Source organism: Lissotriton helveticus, chromosome 7, assembly GCF_964261635.1.
Source record: "Lissotriton helveticus chromosome 7, aLisHel1.1, whole genome shotgun sequence".
In the NCBI taxonomy this organism is placed as follows: Eukaryota; Metazoa; Chordata; class Amphibia; order Caudata; family Salamandridae; genus Lissotriton; species Lissotriton helveticus.
In genome coordinates, this window is record NC_136068.1 from 1,306,444,955 (window position 1) to 1,306,462,498 (window position 17,544).

Consider the following 17,544-nt stretch of genomic DNA (forward strand, 5'->3'; position numbering starts at 1 on the left):
CAACGCTAAGTCTGCCACCCCTAAAGCATCCCCTGACACATCTACCTTTGAGCGTGCTACCAGCTCGCTGCTTCGGAATGCCCCAAAGAAGGCTAGGCTGAAGGCCGCTGAAAAGAGGGCAGCCTCATAATGCGAGTGAACTACAGACTGCAGGACCGCCAACATAGCTTTCAAAGTGGGGAACTCAATAGGGGACCTGGTGTCAGGGATCCTGGGTTCTTCTCTTGCCCACCCCTTCAGGGCTGCCTTAATTGCGAACGACTTGGTCGGATCGCCTACCCCTCTCAACCTCGCATCGTGACTGATAGCCGCCAAGTGTCCGCCTACCCAGGAGTGTGTTTTACCCTGCTTTTTGGCCCATACCACAAATGCTTGTACCCTGGCTTCCAGCGGTAAGACGGACAAAATCAAATCCGACGTAGCATTCTGAAAATTGGCCAAATGACTGCAACCAAGGGCCCCCTAAGAGTGAAGCAGCGCAGAGCAGCCCCGGGGACCAACATGGCAGGAAAGACCGAGAAACGTAGCTGGGCCAGCTAAAAACCTCCCGGGAACTCCCTCCCAGTGGCAGTTAGTGAGGGAGATTACTTGCTATGGTTCTCAGGTCATGCACTCAAATACATAGGCCACACTACTTATGGATATTTCTTAAAACGGGTCTACGGACACGCCTATAAGAGCTGACGGTGCATGAATAATCATGATAGTGATTGTCCTGGCAAATCACTGCCAGATCATTAGTTGTGATAGGTTAGAGCCAACTTATGGGTACTATCAACTCCCGGAGTTCTAAGCAATAATGATTACCACAGATTGATATATAAAGCACTCTGAAATCCGCTTTCAGGTTCTGCTCAGAAATAGCCTGTGTTTAGCCACACCACTAAAAATCGTCTGGCCATTGTGATCATGTCTAACAGGGACGATCATGCTGATATAAGGTTTATTTTGAATGATATATAATTGGGGGAGGAGTCCTTATTGTGGATCATTCAGAATTCTCTAGATGTAACAGTGCTTAGCCTGGTGATTGATGAAGCGGATTTGATGTGTTGAGGACAGGAAAATCATGCCCACCCATAGTGTGGTTAAGAGCAGCCTGGATAGCTGTTACCTCCCAGGAGGAGGGGTCTGCTTGCAGTTTTAGCAAATTATATGTTGAAGACATTGGTAGGTTAACATGCAAACAAAATATTTTGAAACCAAAAAAAAAAAAATCCTTCGCTAGCGCTAACTTTGTCTACAGGGCACGCTAAGGCAGATCAATATGACATTGGCTTATTTAACAAGAACACTCACTTGCTTAGCATTAATCCTAACTCAGATGAAGGGGTGTTTACGCCAGTCCACATACTGCCAAGTTACAGTGTTATGTGTGACATTTTATAATTTGAGTGCAATTGTGAGCGACAGTTCAATATCTGTGAGTGGCGCTGTCTCGTGAGGACGAGGGGAACAGCAGCTGCCCGGCAAGGGATTGTAATTATCTGGATAAAGACTTGTACCATAGCGTATACCCTGTTAGTAGACTTGCATATTCACACCTCATTCACCCACATACATAATATTTATTCTAACTGTGAAACAAGTTAACCCCTGGTATTTCAAATAAAGCATGCCTCTTGTTTACTTACAGGAGTAATTGCAGTGACCTATGCATAGCTGACGAAGATTGAGACTAGGTATGGGTGGCATGGCCATGTATCCAGTCTTCTACGTGTGACATAAAAATGTCTTATGTCCCGCACTTCGCCGCATGTTAGTAAACCACGGACTGCGTGTCAGTTGTAAGGCTGAACTATCAAATTGACGTAGTCGTGCGTTGCCGAGACGTCTGGTTGCTTTTCGTACAATGGCCCGGAGTGCGGCATTATCTATAGCTGCGTTTTGCCTTGTTTACTTTGAGCAGGACTCGGATTGATAGGGTGCGGCGTGCTTGCCTAATAGTGTAGTTAGTGTGACAAAGGCGCTATTTCAAGGAAGGCAACGGGCCCCGGGATGGTGTTAGAAGGATAAAATGCAGCCATAGTCAATTACAGCAATATGAGGGTTCTCGTGTCCTTGGTGCCACTGCACCCACAGCACCCACGGAAGCTACGCACCTGTTTGTGCCGGTCTCAGAGAAGGCGTTCTTTCATATAAGAAATAGGAGTAGGGTCTTATTCTCAAATTCCAGTACAGCATCCAGCTGTAATATTATTAGACCAGTTCTATCACATGCTATGCTGATGACATACTCCTACCCACACCATAGTAGATGACTACCTGCAATGCCGGTCCATAGCTAGTAAGCGAGTACCATGGCTACATTAGAGTATAGTTATAAGCTGTAGTATGAAGCTATAAAACCCAATACATGTACGATCAGTGTCACGTACCACTTCTTGAAATTACAAGGTGCAAAACAGTCATAAACCTCTATTACTAGTACCAATGTGCAGGTCATAATTGTATCTTGTCGGCAACTCAGGCTGCAACCCATAAATGAAAGATCCGATTAAAGATGGGCAGAAAGCGGGCGGTGCTTCGAGCCCTTATCGTGCTTACATCGTGTCTCGATGAGACAGCGCAAGTGCTGCCTAGGCGAGACCTGAAAACTATACACTGCCATGTGTAAAACTAAGTAAAACCCACTGTTATGATCTGCAGGAAACATAGCTTCAGATTTGCTAGACTCAAGAAAACGAAATATATTAGTAGTATGCGAAATAAAAGGCTATATCGGACAGGGCATTTTACCACCGAATAACAAGAGTTATTTTTGTTTTTGTTTTCTGTAGTCACTCACCAAATACAAGCAAACCATGCAGCCTCGAGTAACTTCACTGGGTGGATACAAGCAATAAACAGGGTAGGTATAGCTGCAGAAGATCTTAGTGTCAAACCGACCACATATCCACTATAAACCCCCTTTTCTTTCATTAATTGGGTCGCGTGATCTATCAGATTTATACCTCAGAAAGAATCTATCGTTGCTTGTTAGGGTATCATTTGGACCCTACTGGTAGTGCGAACTTGGGCACCAGGGGGTCTTATGCCAGGAGCAGTAATGAAAGATGGACAGTTAGCTCACATCGAAGAATAAACCCTGGGCAGCTTTAGCTAGTAAAAACCTGGCATCCTTGAGTTCTTATACATACAAGAAAAGGTGTAATATACTGAAACACATAACTTGCATCGTGCACATACTACCTGAATGTAATGGTACCTGAGCGTGATGGGCGGCCCATCTAGGAGGTGGCCTCGGGCATTAGAGTCACTGCACTAGGGGTCCAATCATTCTCAGGTAAAGAAAAGGGGCGTTTTCAAGGCTTTCCACACAGAACATGCCCACATTATGCATATGTGAGCACTGCAATTACTACGAAGCATTGGGGTGACCACATTCTAAATTTCCCTTCGTTTACGACTGCAACTAGTGCAGACAGGCTCTTGCACAATACAGCGGTGCAGCTTACCTTCCCCTAAACTCGACCATCGCCAGGGACAATACATGTCAAAATGATGGAAATAATGTAGTTTTTTCGAATAGCAGGGGAATCTCCAAAAATTCACACGAAAACCCGATAGTGTATAACTCAGAACGTTGGCACATGTTTTGTAGTTGGGTAAGACCTGATAGGTCGTGAAAACAATCTCCCTCCTCGCACACGAATACTTACAAAGCCTATTGTCAAGACCATATGCAAGAAACAAGGACTCCCCAACCACCGTTCTTCGTGTTCATACGTCATATCCCCGTGCAGCATAACGATATCAATTAAGGGCGATATCAATTAAGGCATATGCTCGGCAGGAGCACCCATACCGGTAATTAAGGGTTTGGAGTGTGTCAGCCACGATTACATTGGGCGCAGAGGCGATATTGGCTAGTAGCACCAAACACAGTACTGACGCTTTCAAACTCGGCATGTCACCGAGCAGTGTTTGTACTCTCTTAGGGTCACCCCGTGACTTACACTTCGAATCGTTCGGCAGGCACAGGAGTCGGTACATATACACCCATACCTAAGAATCGCAGAGGGTACCCGGGCACGTGCATATGTATAGAAATGTCCGCATAGCAACCTGCAACCTTACCTAGCCGCGAAGACTGAATATCCGGGGCGGGGGTCCTCGCCACACATTACCCAGCCCTGCAGTACCATCGTAAACAACCCGTGGCCAGGGTCACACAAGGAAGGGAGGGGGAAGCATTAGTTGGCCCCCCTTGGAGCGATGGGATTACCGAGTTTCTTTAGGAAAATGCGAGCCTAAACATGTGCATACACGGTATTACCCTAACACCCCAGATTCTCCTGAAACCATAGCCCTGGTATCCTAGTGCTATACGAACAGAACAGATACAGCGAACGACGAAAGTAGATGGCAATATTGCGCGATTTGGAGGGGCAGGGGCGCAACTTCAGGGGGGGGGGGGGGGCAGGGCGCGTGGCTTCTGGGTGGTAGAGTGCTGGCGGTGTGACTACTTATGTAAACCTAAAACCATATTCATGGCCACTATCTCTTCTGCGCGCTCTGACCTCTTCGGGTAATGTACACGCTATATCCTGCCAGCACGCAATTCGTTCTTATGTACAGCGCTCTTTCCTTAGTACCGCGCTCTGCCATCTTCGGGTGCAGTTCGCTCTCTAAAACCACATTAGCCCACTTAATGTGAGACAAGGATCGTGACATAATATGCTCCTAGTCTGCTAGCCCTCAACCGGTTCTAAGTACAGCGCTCAGACATCTTCGAGTCATGTTCGCGCTGTATACACTTATCGTGTCCTAATCAGCTCCTGATCTGCTAGTACTCAACCCTGGCTACCCTGATTGTGAAATCAGTCCGCCGAGTGTCTCGCGCCACCCGGGTGCTTGAATTATGCGACGAACCACCTTTGAGTTTTGTGATTAAAATGCACACCTTTGCACTGCATTCGGGTGACCTGTGCACGTTGCATGTAATAATGCCGAGTTCATGCGTTCCTGTCCCCTGGTCTCAAAGTCATTACTAAACCATTGCTAACCTTTAAATTAACGTTTGCATTCGTACTCAACTGCTCACTAGCAGTTCCGTACAATAGTTCCGTACAATTGTGGAGCGCTCATATCCCATCGGGTAGAGTCAGCTCGAAATCGCGGGGAAACCTTCACCTAAGCTTACTCCCTGCCCTGACTAATCTCAGCGTCTACTAAGCAAAACAAATCAATTTAACTTCCGTATATAGTAACACAATCAAGATTTAAAGAACACAATTTAAAATCCACTAGTGAAAAGAAACATAATGTTCCCTGGTTTCTCACCGCGTCTATGAGCTGATATCCATATACATAGCATAATACAGTACGTTGAAGTATGTGCAAATGAATCTATATCATAAGGATACACAGAATGTAAAGAGCTGGTGCATGGAATACATATAATGCAAAGGTCTGCCGTACCCGCCAAGACCATGGGGCCCGGCGCTTGACCACGCGGCCTCCGCCCAAGTCCCCGCGCCACCACTCACCGCCTCGTGTGCGCCGGAAGCGGGGGATCCAAAACTTACCCGCACAAGGCGCGGCCCTCACAACGCGACTCCACTCAGAATAGGTAGCCAGGCGGGCCGGCGCCTCACGGACCCGACCGAGGCCCGGACCCTGACCGGAAATAAGAGGCCCCAGCCGGAGAGAAAGGACGAAACTGGGTTGCCGCCCAAAGACCCCCAACCAGGGATGCGGAGCGAGTCGGCGAAGTACCACTGTACCAGGCCACGAACCCGCCAATAAAACCCCCACCTCCCCGGCGGCCCGACGCTAAGCGGGCCGCCTGGCCAGCACTCGGAACCTCCGCAGGGAGGGAGTAGGCGAAGAGGGGGGGTAATGCCCGAAGGCAAACCGAGAGACACTCACCGGCAAACGAATGTCCGAAAGAGTGTCCACGTCCACGCAACGTCCGGGGCGGCAAAGAGACCACCGCAGTGGCCTGAGGGGAAGATATACCTTCTTCCTGCCAGCCGCCCCCCGGACGTGCGTCACTGGGCCGCCCCCTCCACCAGGCGACTCTGCCCGGAGGGGGGGTGTCCGACCCTGTCTAGGGGCGGGGCGGCCCTCCGCGACTAAGGGCCCGCCCTCCTGATGGCCACCGGGTGGCCTCGGGCAGGCGCAGTTTAAATTAACTAGTGCTTGGTGTTTACATTCGTCTTTCTCTCTACCTTCTAGCCAGACACACCAATACTCTGACACGACTACTTTTTATCAGAATTATTCGTGTTGAATTTTCTGACCCTGACAACTAAGGGAAAAGTGGTGTTACAGGTCCCAAACCACCGGTTCTTACCCTCAGCACAGCACCACCATTACACTAATAGTTGTTCACTCTATACCTACATTGCATCGACACTCTATACCTACATTGCATTGATGTGCGTTCGCCACTGCAGTGAAACAAGGCTCCTGGAGGTAGACCAGAGGGATCCCGACTTACCGAACACGAGAAGCCAGAATTCCTTTCCCAGCATGCAACGTTTCACAACATAACTGCTTGCCACACTGTGAGGTAATCTCTAACATCTTCAGGTGTACCATAGCCCACGTGCAAACAGGGCAAAGTTAATTTTCCAAAACACAACTTAATTTCCAGAATACCAAACTGCATTTCCAAACTGATGTCCAGCACGTTTTCAATGAAAAACAACTGTTGTCCAAAAGATTCACAAATCTAAGAAGCAAGGTTTTCCTAATGTAAATGATTAGTCAAAGCAACTTATCAAGTGTCCTTGTGACGACTTGTTCAATCAATCAGATATGCATATTTTATTTTTTTGTAAATTTTACATTATATCTAGAAAAAGATGGATTATGCCCATATTAAAGTACATGGATTTTAGACAATGCCGACCTGCCTTTTTAGCAATCCAGAAGCTTGATAATATATTTAGTGTTGCATCCGTCACGGCTTTTCTTAAAAATGTTTTTATGTCAAGGAAATCGATACATTTTTAAATTGTAATGAGCCTAAAGTATGAATTTGATTCTGTATGTATTTGGATATATTTTATTTTTAGTTTTTTTTTTTTAGTTTTCATTCATTTTTTTTTAACAAAATATGATGTGATTTTATAGTACTTTCATGGTTATCTTTGTATTATAACCGAATAAAGTCATTTGAATTGAATTGAAGAAGCAAGGTCCTGTCTGCAGAAACATACTATCACAATTGGCTAGCAGGGAGGCTGTGGAACATAAGGAAACATAACCAATGTAAGAAACTGGATTTTTATTTAGGGTGGGTGCCTACCCAAACATGGATTAATCACAACTACAGACACTGTGAACTCTCAAATTAACTAAAATTTACCTGAACTCACCCCCTGGTCGGTATGAGCAGGGCCCCTAAAATTATGAGTCAGGGGAGGGTCAAATTAAGCAGCATGCAGGAAGAAAAGGCAGATTATGCAGCGTATTGAGGCACATTTTGTGATAGTATTACTTCATTATTTTGTAATTTTTGACACTTGTTAACACTATTTGGGCATTGGCTACACCTCATGGATACCAGTCGATCACCAAATATAACTATAAGTGCCAGAAATCTGACCAGTCAACCTTTGCAAGTCTCCTTCCACTGTACGGCAATACATGGTGCTGCATTTTTAGTACCTTTTGAATTGTTTGAGCTAGGAACATTTGAAAAAAATTAAAATCAGCAGATTATGCATCAGATGCTGGATTATGTGGCAAATGCAGCATATGTATAATTATGCGAAAAATGCCAAGGCCACACAATTGCATAATTCCAGTGAGCCAGGCTTAATTTAGAGCAATGTGTAATGTATTTATGTAGTAATAAAACAGTAATAAAGTCAAAATGGCAAATAATAAAAATCCTAAACCAAAATAGTAAAATAGAGTAGTATCTCATAAACCAAATAACCCCAAAATCATGAAAATCTAATAAGGGTAAGTGAGGATATGAGTTTTTAAAGATTTAAGGGACAATAGCACCAAAAGCACAAAGGGCAAATGTTAATCTATGGTCGTGGTAAACCGGGAGCTAGGTGCAATTTCAAGCTGCCGTGATGGAGTGTGGATCGCATACACTAACCAGGTTTGCCCTGGTGTAAGATTTGTCCATCTGACTTAGGTCCTAATTAAGACTTTGGCAGACAGGAATTTACTCCTTCAGGGTAAAGTAGTTTGTCACCCTGAAAGAGTCCCTCCAGCCAAATTTTTATGTCTGCTGGCCCAGGGGAGATCTTTTGCATTTACAGGAACCACTGTCACATGACAGAGTCACAAATCAATTTTTCACATTTTGTTTTTCAAAAATGTTATGTTTGACACCAGCTAGTGGGTGTGAGTGACTCCTGGGCATGCCATACACAATAGAGTAAAAGTTCCAGGGGCCGCCCCCTACTCTTGTGTTCATAAGCTCCTGTTTGGCTAACCAAGTACATGTATAAGTGGTCGGAGTCTGATATGAACAATAGGAATAATCTCAAAGTGTCACTTATTTTCTCAGTGAAATGCTTTCATTCTATCAAAGGCACAAATGTCACTTGAAAACGAAAAACAGGTCAATATATTCGGTGCATATTTATTTAGCACATCTTATATTATGAACTGCATAAATTTCAACCCATACGGTAGAGGATATTGCAATTAATGCATTAGCAATACAACCTTAGAAACAGCACATTTCTAAACAATGGATGAATTCAAAAGTGTGTCAACGCGCTCAAGGTGCATAGAGAAAAGGTATTTAGAAGGGATGGGTAAGTGGGGGTGAAGGTGGGGACCGGGTAAAGGTGGTGTGACTGAGTTAAAATCACAGTGAGGAGTGAAAAGCCTTTACAGTCTATATACAGATCCAAGGGTTCCAAAACAATCTCAAACATAGGTTCCGTAGTCATCCATTATTAAGTCCTATGTTTGGAGCAGTGAACAGTAACGGTAGTCGACGTTTCGACCCCTGAAAGGTACGGGTGATTCAGAACCTCAGGTTGGGGTCTTCATCAGGACGTGAGGGATAACAGGAGCGCTTCGCATGCGGCCCATGTGGGCCTACAGCATTGGGACCTTCCAAGGTTCCTTAATGGTGCGATAAGCTGGGAGCTTTTCATAAACTCGTTCGATTACGTGGGATTCTGTGGTCCACTGGACCGGCCGGTCCGTGGTGGAATGCCGTGTGTCTCTGATTATTCGCAGCGCTAGTCCGTGTCTTGCCTCTCCTCTGGCTGTCAGCTAACAGCAAACAGGCCCAGAATGACAACTGCCAGGATATTTTCAAGATGGTGAAAGTCATCAGGTACTCTAAATTTGAGCCCTCGGGCTCAGGGTGTGTGTGTGCGTGTGTGGGTGGGGAGTGTAATATGGCAATCATAGTGTCCTCTCACACCCAGCACTAAAATCCAGTTTGAAACAGGTACTGTACTCACAACAAACCCAGAGACAGAAGTATGGTAGGACAAAAGCATGGTCCTTCAGGAACTAGACAGTGGATCCACAAGAAATGTCTTGGTGTAGGAGAGTAGGATCTGCTTCTTATAGTTACCCCCACTTTTTGCTGATGTTTCACTGTTTTTCGACTTTAGTTTGGCTGGGGCCCTGCTATAAAATGATTCCATGTACTTTAGGTACACTTCAGTTTGGTTACCGGGGTACCCTTATAAGTCCCTAGTGTATGGAACGCCAAGTACCCAGGGCATAGGTACCCCAGAGGCCTACGAGGGGCGGCAGCATGCATTATGCAACCCCTGAGCAGCCTTCCAAAATGACACCACAGGTCTGCTACACCAGCCTGTGTAAAGTGGTGTATGCGCCCCTTACTTAGATAGAGGTTCCCTATATCTACCTTATATCAATACACATATAAACCTATCAGTCACCCCTATGACAGGCCTTATCAATCCTGAAGGCAGGGTGCTGGGTTTTGTGTGAGAGGGTGCTCATGCATGGGCAGGGTCCCTCTGCAGCTTTCGGAATTTATTCTCCGGGGCTGTTCTGTGATGCAGCCAGACCATATACTCTTAAGTGCATTATAACCTTGCGGTAAATGCTAACTTTGGAATGGCTGCAAGGAAACATGTTGTGTTTGGTGTCAAACACTATGGAATCATAACCCCCCGCCAGTCCTGGCGGCGTGGGTATGATTCCACTGTTCTAGAGGGAGAGACATGTACACACCAGTACACCTGCTACCAGTTTAAAAGAACCCTGGCATCACAAAATGGATTCCACAGCCATGGACACGAGTCAGGCCTCCTGCCGCTGGACGAAACGCCGGCGGGGGAGGCCTAGACAATAGGTTTCCTGTCAAAGGGAGGTGTCACCACCTACCAGAGAGGCTTTAGTGTATTGGGGCTGGGTGGGTGCTCTCCAAGAGTGTTTTGAAGTCAGCACTGGGGGCACATTTGGTGCCCCTGTGCACAGCCCAGTTCAAACTGGTTGCAGGGGCTACCAGCCCCTGCTCTGGCACGAAACTGGACAAAGGAAATGGGTGTACCCACCCTTCTTTCCAGACCCTCCCATAGGTGGGTCCCCAGAGTTTGTCCAACCCCTTCCTTGGGTATAAGATAGGAACCCCTGACAACAGGACTTTAGATTACACCTTGACGAAACTCTGATACTGAATCCTGGAACTTCGACAATCTGCACAATGCTGGATGACTGAAGAATCTCCCTTGTAGTAAAGGAGTTACTCCCCTGCTTGGCAGGCACCAAAGACGCATCTAACCGGTTTGCATTTCCGAAGCTCCCGCCGGACTCCGAAGTATTTGCAACAAAGGAGGTGGATTTCCAGACTTCCCCGAGGCTGACCCGAGTCCTCAGCAAAGCTGCGACCCGAAGCTCTTGTGGATACCGTGGGACCTGGACACCGTGCACATTTGCAAGTGCATCAGCTTCTCGACGTCCCTTGAGGCTTTGCATTGGGTTACTTGTAGCCTAGACCCGAGCACCTTTTTCACCGAAGATTGCTGGCCTACACTCCACGAGTGTTCCGTGAGCTGGCCCATTGTGTTTTCGCTTGAGGTACCTTCACGATCCCTGTTCTGTCAACTGGTGGGTCCCTAAGAAGGCAACTTTGACTTTCCTTGGGCTTCCCTGGTTGCTCCAGACATGCCCTGACTCTCCACCACTTGGTGAGTCCTCCGGACCTTGCTGGTCCATACCGAAGCCTCTTTTCTCTTCCTGCATGGGTTGCTGTTGACAAGGCTTGTTGAGTCAAATCTGGGCACCGACAGCGCAGCACTCGACATTCTTCGTGGGACAGCTCAAGTCCAGCTCCTGGTTGTCATCGATGCCTCCTGGTTCTCGTTGTCTGCAGAGTCAAGCTTCACCTCTTCACACCTGAATCACCCGGCATCGGTGGGCATTCATCTATCATGACTCTGGTCACTGGCAAGTGACCCAGGCTCTGTCCCCTCTGCTTTCAGGTTCCTCACATCTTCGATTCAGGCTCGGATCATACCGGACACTTTTCTCCTCCACGGCAGCAGCACTTTGCAGCAGATCGCCATTGAAATCAATGACGATTCCTGACACCATTTGACACCTATGCACCCGGCTTCCCTGGATGAGGTAACTCGAGTACTCCAGTGCTCCCGTGCGTGTTGGCCCTAGAACCCCTTAAATTTAAAGGGGTTTGATCAAAGTCCTCTCCTAAGTGTCCTTAATCTTTAAATTTCCAACCGCGACTTTCCCTATCGAAGATAACGGCGATTCGGGGCGGTGTTCTCAAACTGCACACATTCACCATGGGTCCCCTGTGTCACTACCTTGGGTGGTTCCTTGTGGTCCCAGCATTTCTACAGGCTATAGACCTTGCGTCTAGTCAAGTCGTGGTTCTTATACCACTTTCTTAATAAATTATTTGGTACCCCCCTGGGGCCCATTGTATATTGTGCTATTTACTGAAGTTCTATTGCATTTAAAGTGAGTACTTTGCTCTGTAATCTCATAAAGAGATTATCAGAGAGTGTTTAGAAATAAATACATATATTTTATATATATACCTTGTGTGGTTCTCTTTTCATTTAGACATTCAACAGGTTATACTCTGGTAAACCAAGCTGCTTTATACTCCTTCAAGACAGCCTGAAGGCTCCCATCCATAGCTACCACTAGAATAGCTTTCAATAAAGGTTGTCTTAAACCTATCATCAATAAGCGTTGTTTGGACTGGTGCAAGGTGGCCACTAGAATAGTGGATAGCATATGCCAGGCCAACTTCTCGCACTTGGCATACTCTTTTCTCCATTTCAAGTGTGCCACAGGTGTTACATGTGGCTCAACAAACCTGTCAAGCAGGATTTGACACTGTGCTGCCAAAAGGAGGCACACAATGTTTTTAAGCTCAGAGCAATTATTTCTGCTCATTTAGGTCAGCCTATTGCTTCCTGCTTGGAGCCATTTCACACCTCATTCACACATATTCAGTAGTTGAGCACAAGCAGATGCTTATGCTCATGCTCATAAGACTGCTGACAGTTGTGGCAGGTAAAGGATAATTTAATAAAACTTACTTTTCCTTAATTGGGAACCCCAAGTCAGCCACCTCCATTTTGTAGCCTCAGCTTATCTGAGCACTAAACAGCCCAGTAAGCATGGACAAAGGGATTTGGTAGGAAGACAGACTTTGGGCTGTGTAGTTTGAAACTTTAAAACTGTCCTTTCCTCTACACATGATTGTTTAAATGTATCTCTTGGCTTCTGTGCAATTTGTTCTTTTGAAAACTACCTGTGTCTGTTTAAATGTATCTCTTGGTTTTTCCCTGAACTGTGCTAAGACTACTAGAAGATAACTCTGTCTCCTTTTTAAGAAGCTAAAAAGGTAAAATACATGCTTAAGACTAAACAGAGTGTGTTTACGAGATTGCTCTATCTGTTTTGTGGTTTAAATTGTGTTTGAAAAGTGTATTTAGCACTCAGTTTGGCTAGCAAAAGTAGTTATTGTGGGCCAGATGTAGGTCGGCCAATACCGGTCGTTAACGGCCGAAAATCGGTAATTTCGGCTGTTACCGACCGGTATACATGAAATGAGATGTAGGAGCCTAATTTTCACTGAATCGGAAAACATGAGTCGGTATAATACCGACTTGGTAAATATGAGTCGGTATAAGTCCGACTCGGTAAATATGAGTCGGTTTTTTACCGAACAGAATTTTCCGAATTCATATATTATTATTATTTTTTTTTGTAGAGTTTTATATAGCGCGAACTAGACCCGAACCGAATCAGGTATCAGAGCGCTTTACATATCACCAGTTACGTTACATGAGGACACACATTCATTTTAGGCACGGGGAGATTAAGTGATTTGCCCAGAATCACAGGAGGTTTTGGCGTCGTTACCGAGACTCAATCCCAGATCCCCAGGTCCCCAATTTGAGCGCCGTAGCCGTTAGGCCAACTCCTCTCCCCATATTTACCGATTCGGTAAATACAAAATGGTAAAACAATGGGCATAGAGATGTAGGAAACCCGAAAAGTACCGAATTTACGGAAATTCGGTATTTATGAGTCGGTATTTACCTTGGATTGAATGCAGGTGGTAACCAGGTGAAGAACATAAAAGGAGTCCCAAAATGCAACAGCGTGAGCAGAATGGCGGCTTTCTATGTCATTGCAAGGCGGCATAGACTACAGGCAGCAGGAGAGAGGGAATGGCTAAGGGAGGAACAAGTGTACAGACAGAGGATAACAATTTTCCAACTGACAGAGCCAGAAATACTCCAGAGGTACAGGCTACATCCCCAAACCATCCAGGACCTGATCAGGGACCTACACCCACTCCTGGAGCACCCAACACCCAGGGCCCATGCCATCCCACCCCATGTGCAGGTGCTGTGTAGCTTACACCTGCTTGCCTCTGGGAGCTACCAGAGTGTGATAGCTGCAGTGGGTGGTGTGTCCCAGAGCTGCCTGTCCCGCTTCTTCAGGAGGTTTCTTGATCCCATGATGCAGAGGATGGAGCATTATATTTCATTCCCTGACACACCTGCGGAACTTGCAAAGACCAAGACTGATTTCTATCAACTGGCACACTTCCCACACGTGATAGGCTGCATAGATGGCACCCACGTACCACTCTGTCCACCTGCAGCCACAGAACACATGTACAGGAACCGGAAGTCAACGCACTCCATCAATGTACAGGTCATATGCAACGCTGGCAACATCCTCACAGACATCGTTGCAAAATTCCCAGGAAGTACCCATGATTCGTACATATTTCACAATAGTGGGATATACACACGTCTAGTTGCCGGAGAATTTGGAAACGGATACCTGCTAGGTAAATGACATTGACACACCCTGACACTCACAGTAGAGAAATGTATCATGTACATGCAACTAATGTCAATCTTACTCCCCCCTAGGCGACAGTGCATATGCCCTGCGGTCCTTTGTGCTCACCCCCTACCTCAACCCATCCAACAGGAGTGAAAGGCGGTACATTGTGGCTCACAGATCTACACGCAACGTTGTGGAGCGCACATTTGGACTCCTCAAGAGCAGGTTTCGCTGCCTCCACAAGAGTGGAGGGGCACGCCAGTACACTCCAATCCTGTGCTGCAAAATCATTGCGACCTGTGCCATGTTACACAATCTCGCCACCAAGAAAGGCACAGAGGTGGAGATCACACATCATGAAGACATTGATGATGACACAGAACAGGCAGAGCCCCATGCTACAGTAGCAGCACCAGCTACAGTTGGGAGACTGAGACGGGCATAGATCACACAGCAATATTTCTGAGTAAGTAATGAGACATAGACAGGCTGTGATTATGATGTACGTAGTTTAATTTTCACTACGCAAGTGCAATGATACCACACAATGGTTAGACGAAATAGCAATGTCCATGACTGGGTGGTCACAGTTCACACCACTGTGACCTGTCCTTTGGGTGGGGGGCACAGTTAATGTTTACGTCCACGGATTACAGGGTGGGACTGATGTGGCTGTGTGTCATGGCTTTCGGTGTGGCCTGTCTCTGTTGAATGATGCCTGCCGCTCCTGCGTATTTCTGGGACAAGAGTCTTACTCCCTCTAGCTCCCTCTGTCTCCCTCTCTCTGTATCTTACTCCCTCTGTCTCCCTCTCTCTCTGTATTACTCCCTCTAGCTCCCTCTGTCTCCCTCTCTCTGTGTCTTACTCCCTCTCTCTCTGTATTACTCCCTCTAGCTCCCTCTGTCTCCCTCTCTCTCTTACTCCATCTGTCTTCCCTGGATTTGTATAAACAAGAGTGCGAGCAACAGGTGGCACTGTAGTGAAGAGCAAGCTGAAATTTGGAACTGGTTCACTCACTGGAAAACTGAAGACTGCAAGATACTGAAAAATAGGAAACCATGCACCGTCAGATGAGCGAGGCTGCTATAGAGGTGCCTTGTGAGCAAAGAAAATAGTCAAGCGTTGCAGATCTCCTGCGAGACGCTGGCGAGTGTGAACAGCATGAGGATGGAACAAGCTTGCACAGGGAGCGACAGTAAAGGTGAGAGCAGAGGCGAGGCTGCAGTGCAGATTGGTGTCACCCCATGTGTTGGGTGTCACCCGGTGCGGGCCGCACCCCCCGCACCCCCCTAGTGACGCCAGTCGGATTTCATTAGGAATTTTTACACATACGGACAAAAACGGGAACACACTTTCTCCCTCTCTCTGTTTGGAATTACTTCAAAAAATGTTGGTTATTTCACAACACGATGTGTTCTCTCGCACTTAGTACCCACTATCCCTATCAAACCGCATTCCTCTCCCTTCCCACTGTCCCCTAAGCCCCTCTTGTGCGCCCTGCTTGTTTGTAATGTCTGATAACGTGTGCCAGCCTGTTTGTTGGAAACCCTGAAGCTCACACCTCCCAATTTTGCAGAGCAAACCACGCCCCTGTCAGTAGTGCCTGTAAACTCACAAAGCTCTAGTGAACAGCAGCCATCAACTGCCACGAGCAATCATCATGACATGATATAATGCAGTCACAGCTACACACAGAGCTGCACTGGTGCACCACAGCCTCCAGCCAGACCCGCAGAACAGTGCTGACGCTTCTGCGAATGGGCCTTAGTCCAGATCTGTCGGTCATAAATCACTCTTAGCAGCTGTGCAGCCCAAATAGGCAAGTAACGTGTTATAACATTGACAGCTGTGTTCCAAACCTACAGCGCTGTTGTACATTGGAAGTGACCCGGCCGGTTTTACATAGTCACTTCAGGGCCACATGAAAACCCCCGCCCCCACATTACCATCATCCCGCAAATAACACCAAGACACGTTTGTTAAGATTGGGAAAATATGCTGCAGGTTTATTATTACATACAAGATTATGTAATCACGGTGGGTTATCTTACGGGCAATCCAAGGGCAGGCCGCATTCTCGCCACCTGCCCGCCTGCTGAGCCAATCAGCGCCGTGGCGAACCACCCAGCTGATGAACATTATGGTAATAATACTCACGCCCCTTGCGGGGCGTAACTAAGCAACCCCCGGTTGCGCAGGCCCGCAACCGCCCGAAGGACTACTGGGGCGCCGACTCGGATTCCTAGACCTCCCATGAGGTTCTAGGTTAGGCTCTGGCACCCCTATGTGCCCGCTGAAGTACAGTGTTGCACCTCTCTGTTTCCGGATTGCCCTGTAACTCCGCCTGCAACGAAAAAAGAAACACATTAAAACTCCCTCAGGAGCCCCCCCCTCAGCTGACACTCTTGGGTAAGCGGTAGGGAGGGAAAGAGTGTCCACGTCCACGCAACGTCCGGGGCGGCAAAGAGACCACCGCAGTGGCCTGAGGGGAAGATATACCTTCTTCCTGCCAGCCGCCCCCCGGACGTGCGTCACTGGGCCGCCCCCTCCACCAGGCGACTCTGCCCGGAGGGGGGGTGTCCGACCCTGTCTAGGGGCGGGGCGGCCCTCCGCGACTAAGGGCCCGCCCTCCTGATGGCCACCGGGTGGCCTCGGGCAGGCGCATAGTCACTTCAGGGCCACATGAAAACCCCCGCCCCCACATTACCATCATCCCGCAAATAACACCAAGACACGTTTGTTAAGATTGGGAAAATATGCTGCAGGTTTATTATTACATACAAGATTATGTAATCACGGTGGGTTATCTTACGGGCAATCCAAGGGCAGGCCGCATTCTCGCCACCTGCCCGCCTGCTGAGCCAATCAGCGCCGTGGCGAACCACCCAGCTGATGAACATTATGGTAATAATACTCACGCCCCTTGCGGGGCGTAACTAAGCAACCCCCGGTTGCGCAGGCCCGCAACCGCCCGAAGGACTACTGGGGCGCCGACTCGGATTCCTAGACCTCCCATGAGGTTCTAGGTTAGGCTCTGGCACCCCTATGTGCCCGCTGAAGTACAGTGTTGCACCTCTCTGTTTCCGGATTGCCCTGTAACTCCGCCACAGCCCATGCGATGGTCCCCGCCGCCGCATGGGCCCCCCACCAACCTATAGCTTTACCTGCAACCTTTGCTCTGCAGAGCCTCTTTCAAATCCAGGAGGAATAAATCTAAGCCCACAGGCGTCAGATGAATTCCATCGGCCTCATAATAACCTTTGACTTTGTCCTGAATCATATCAT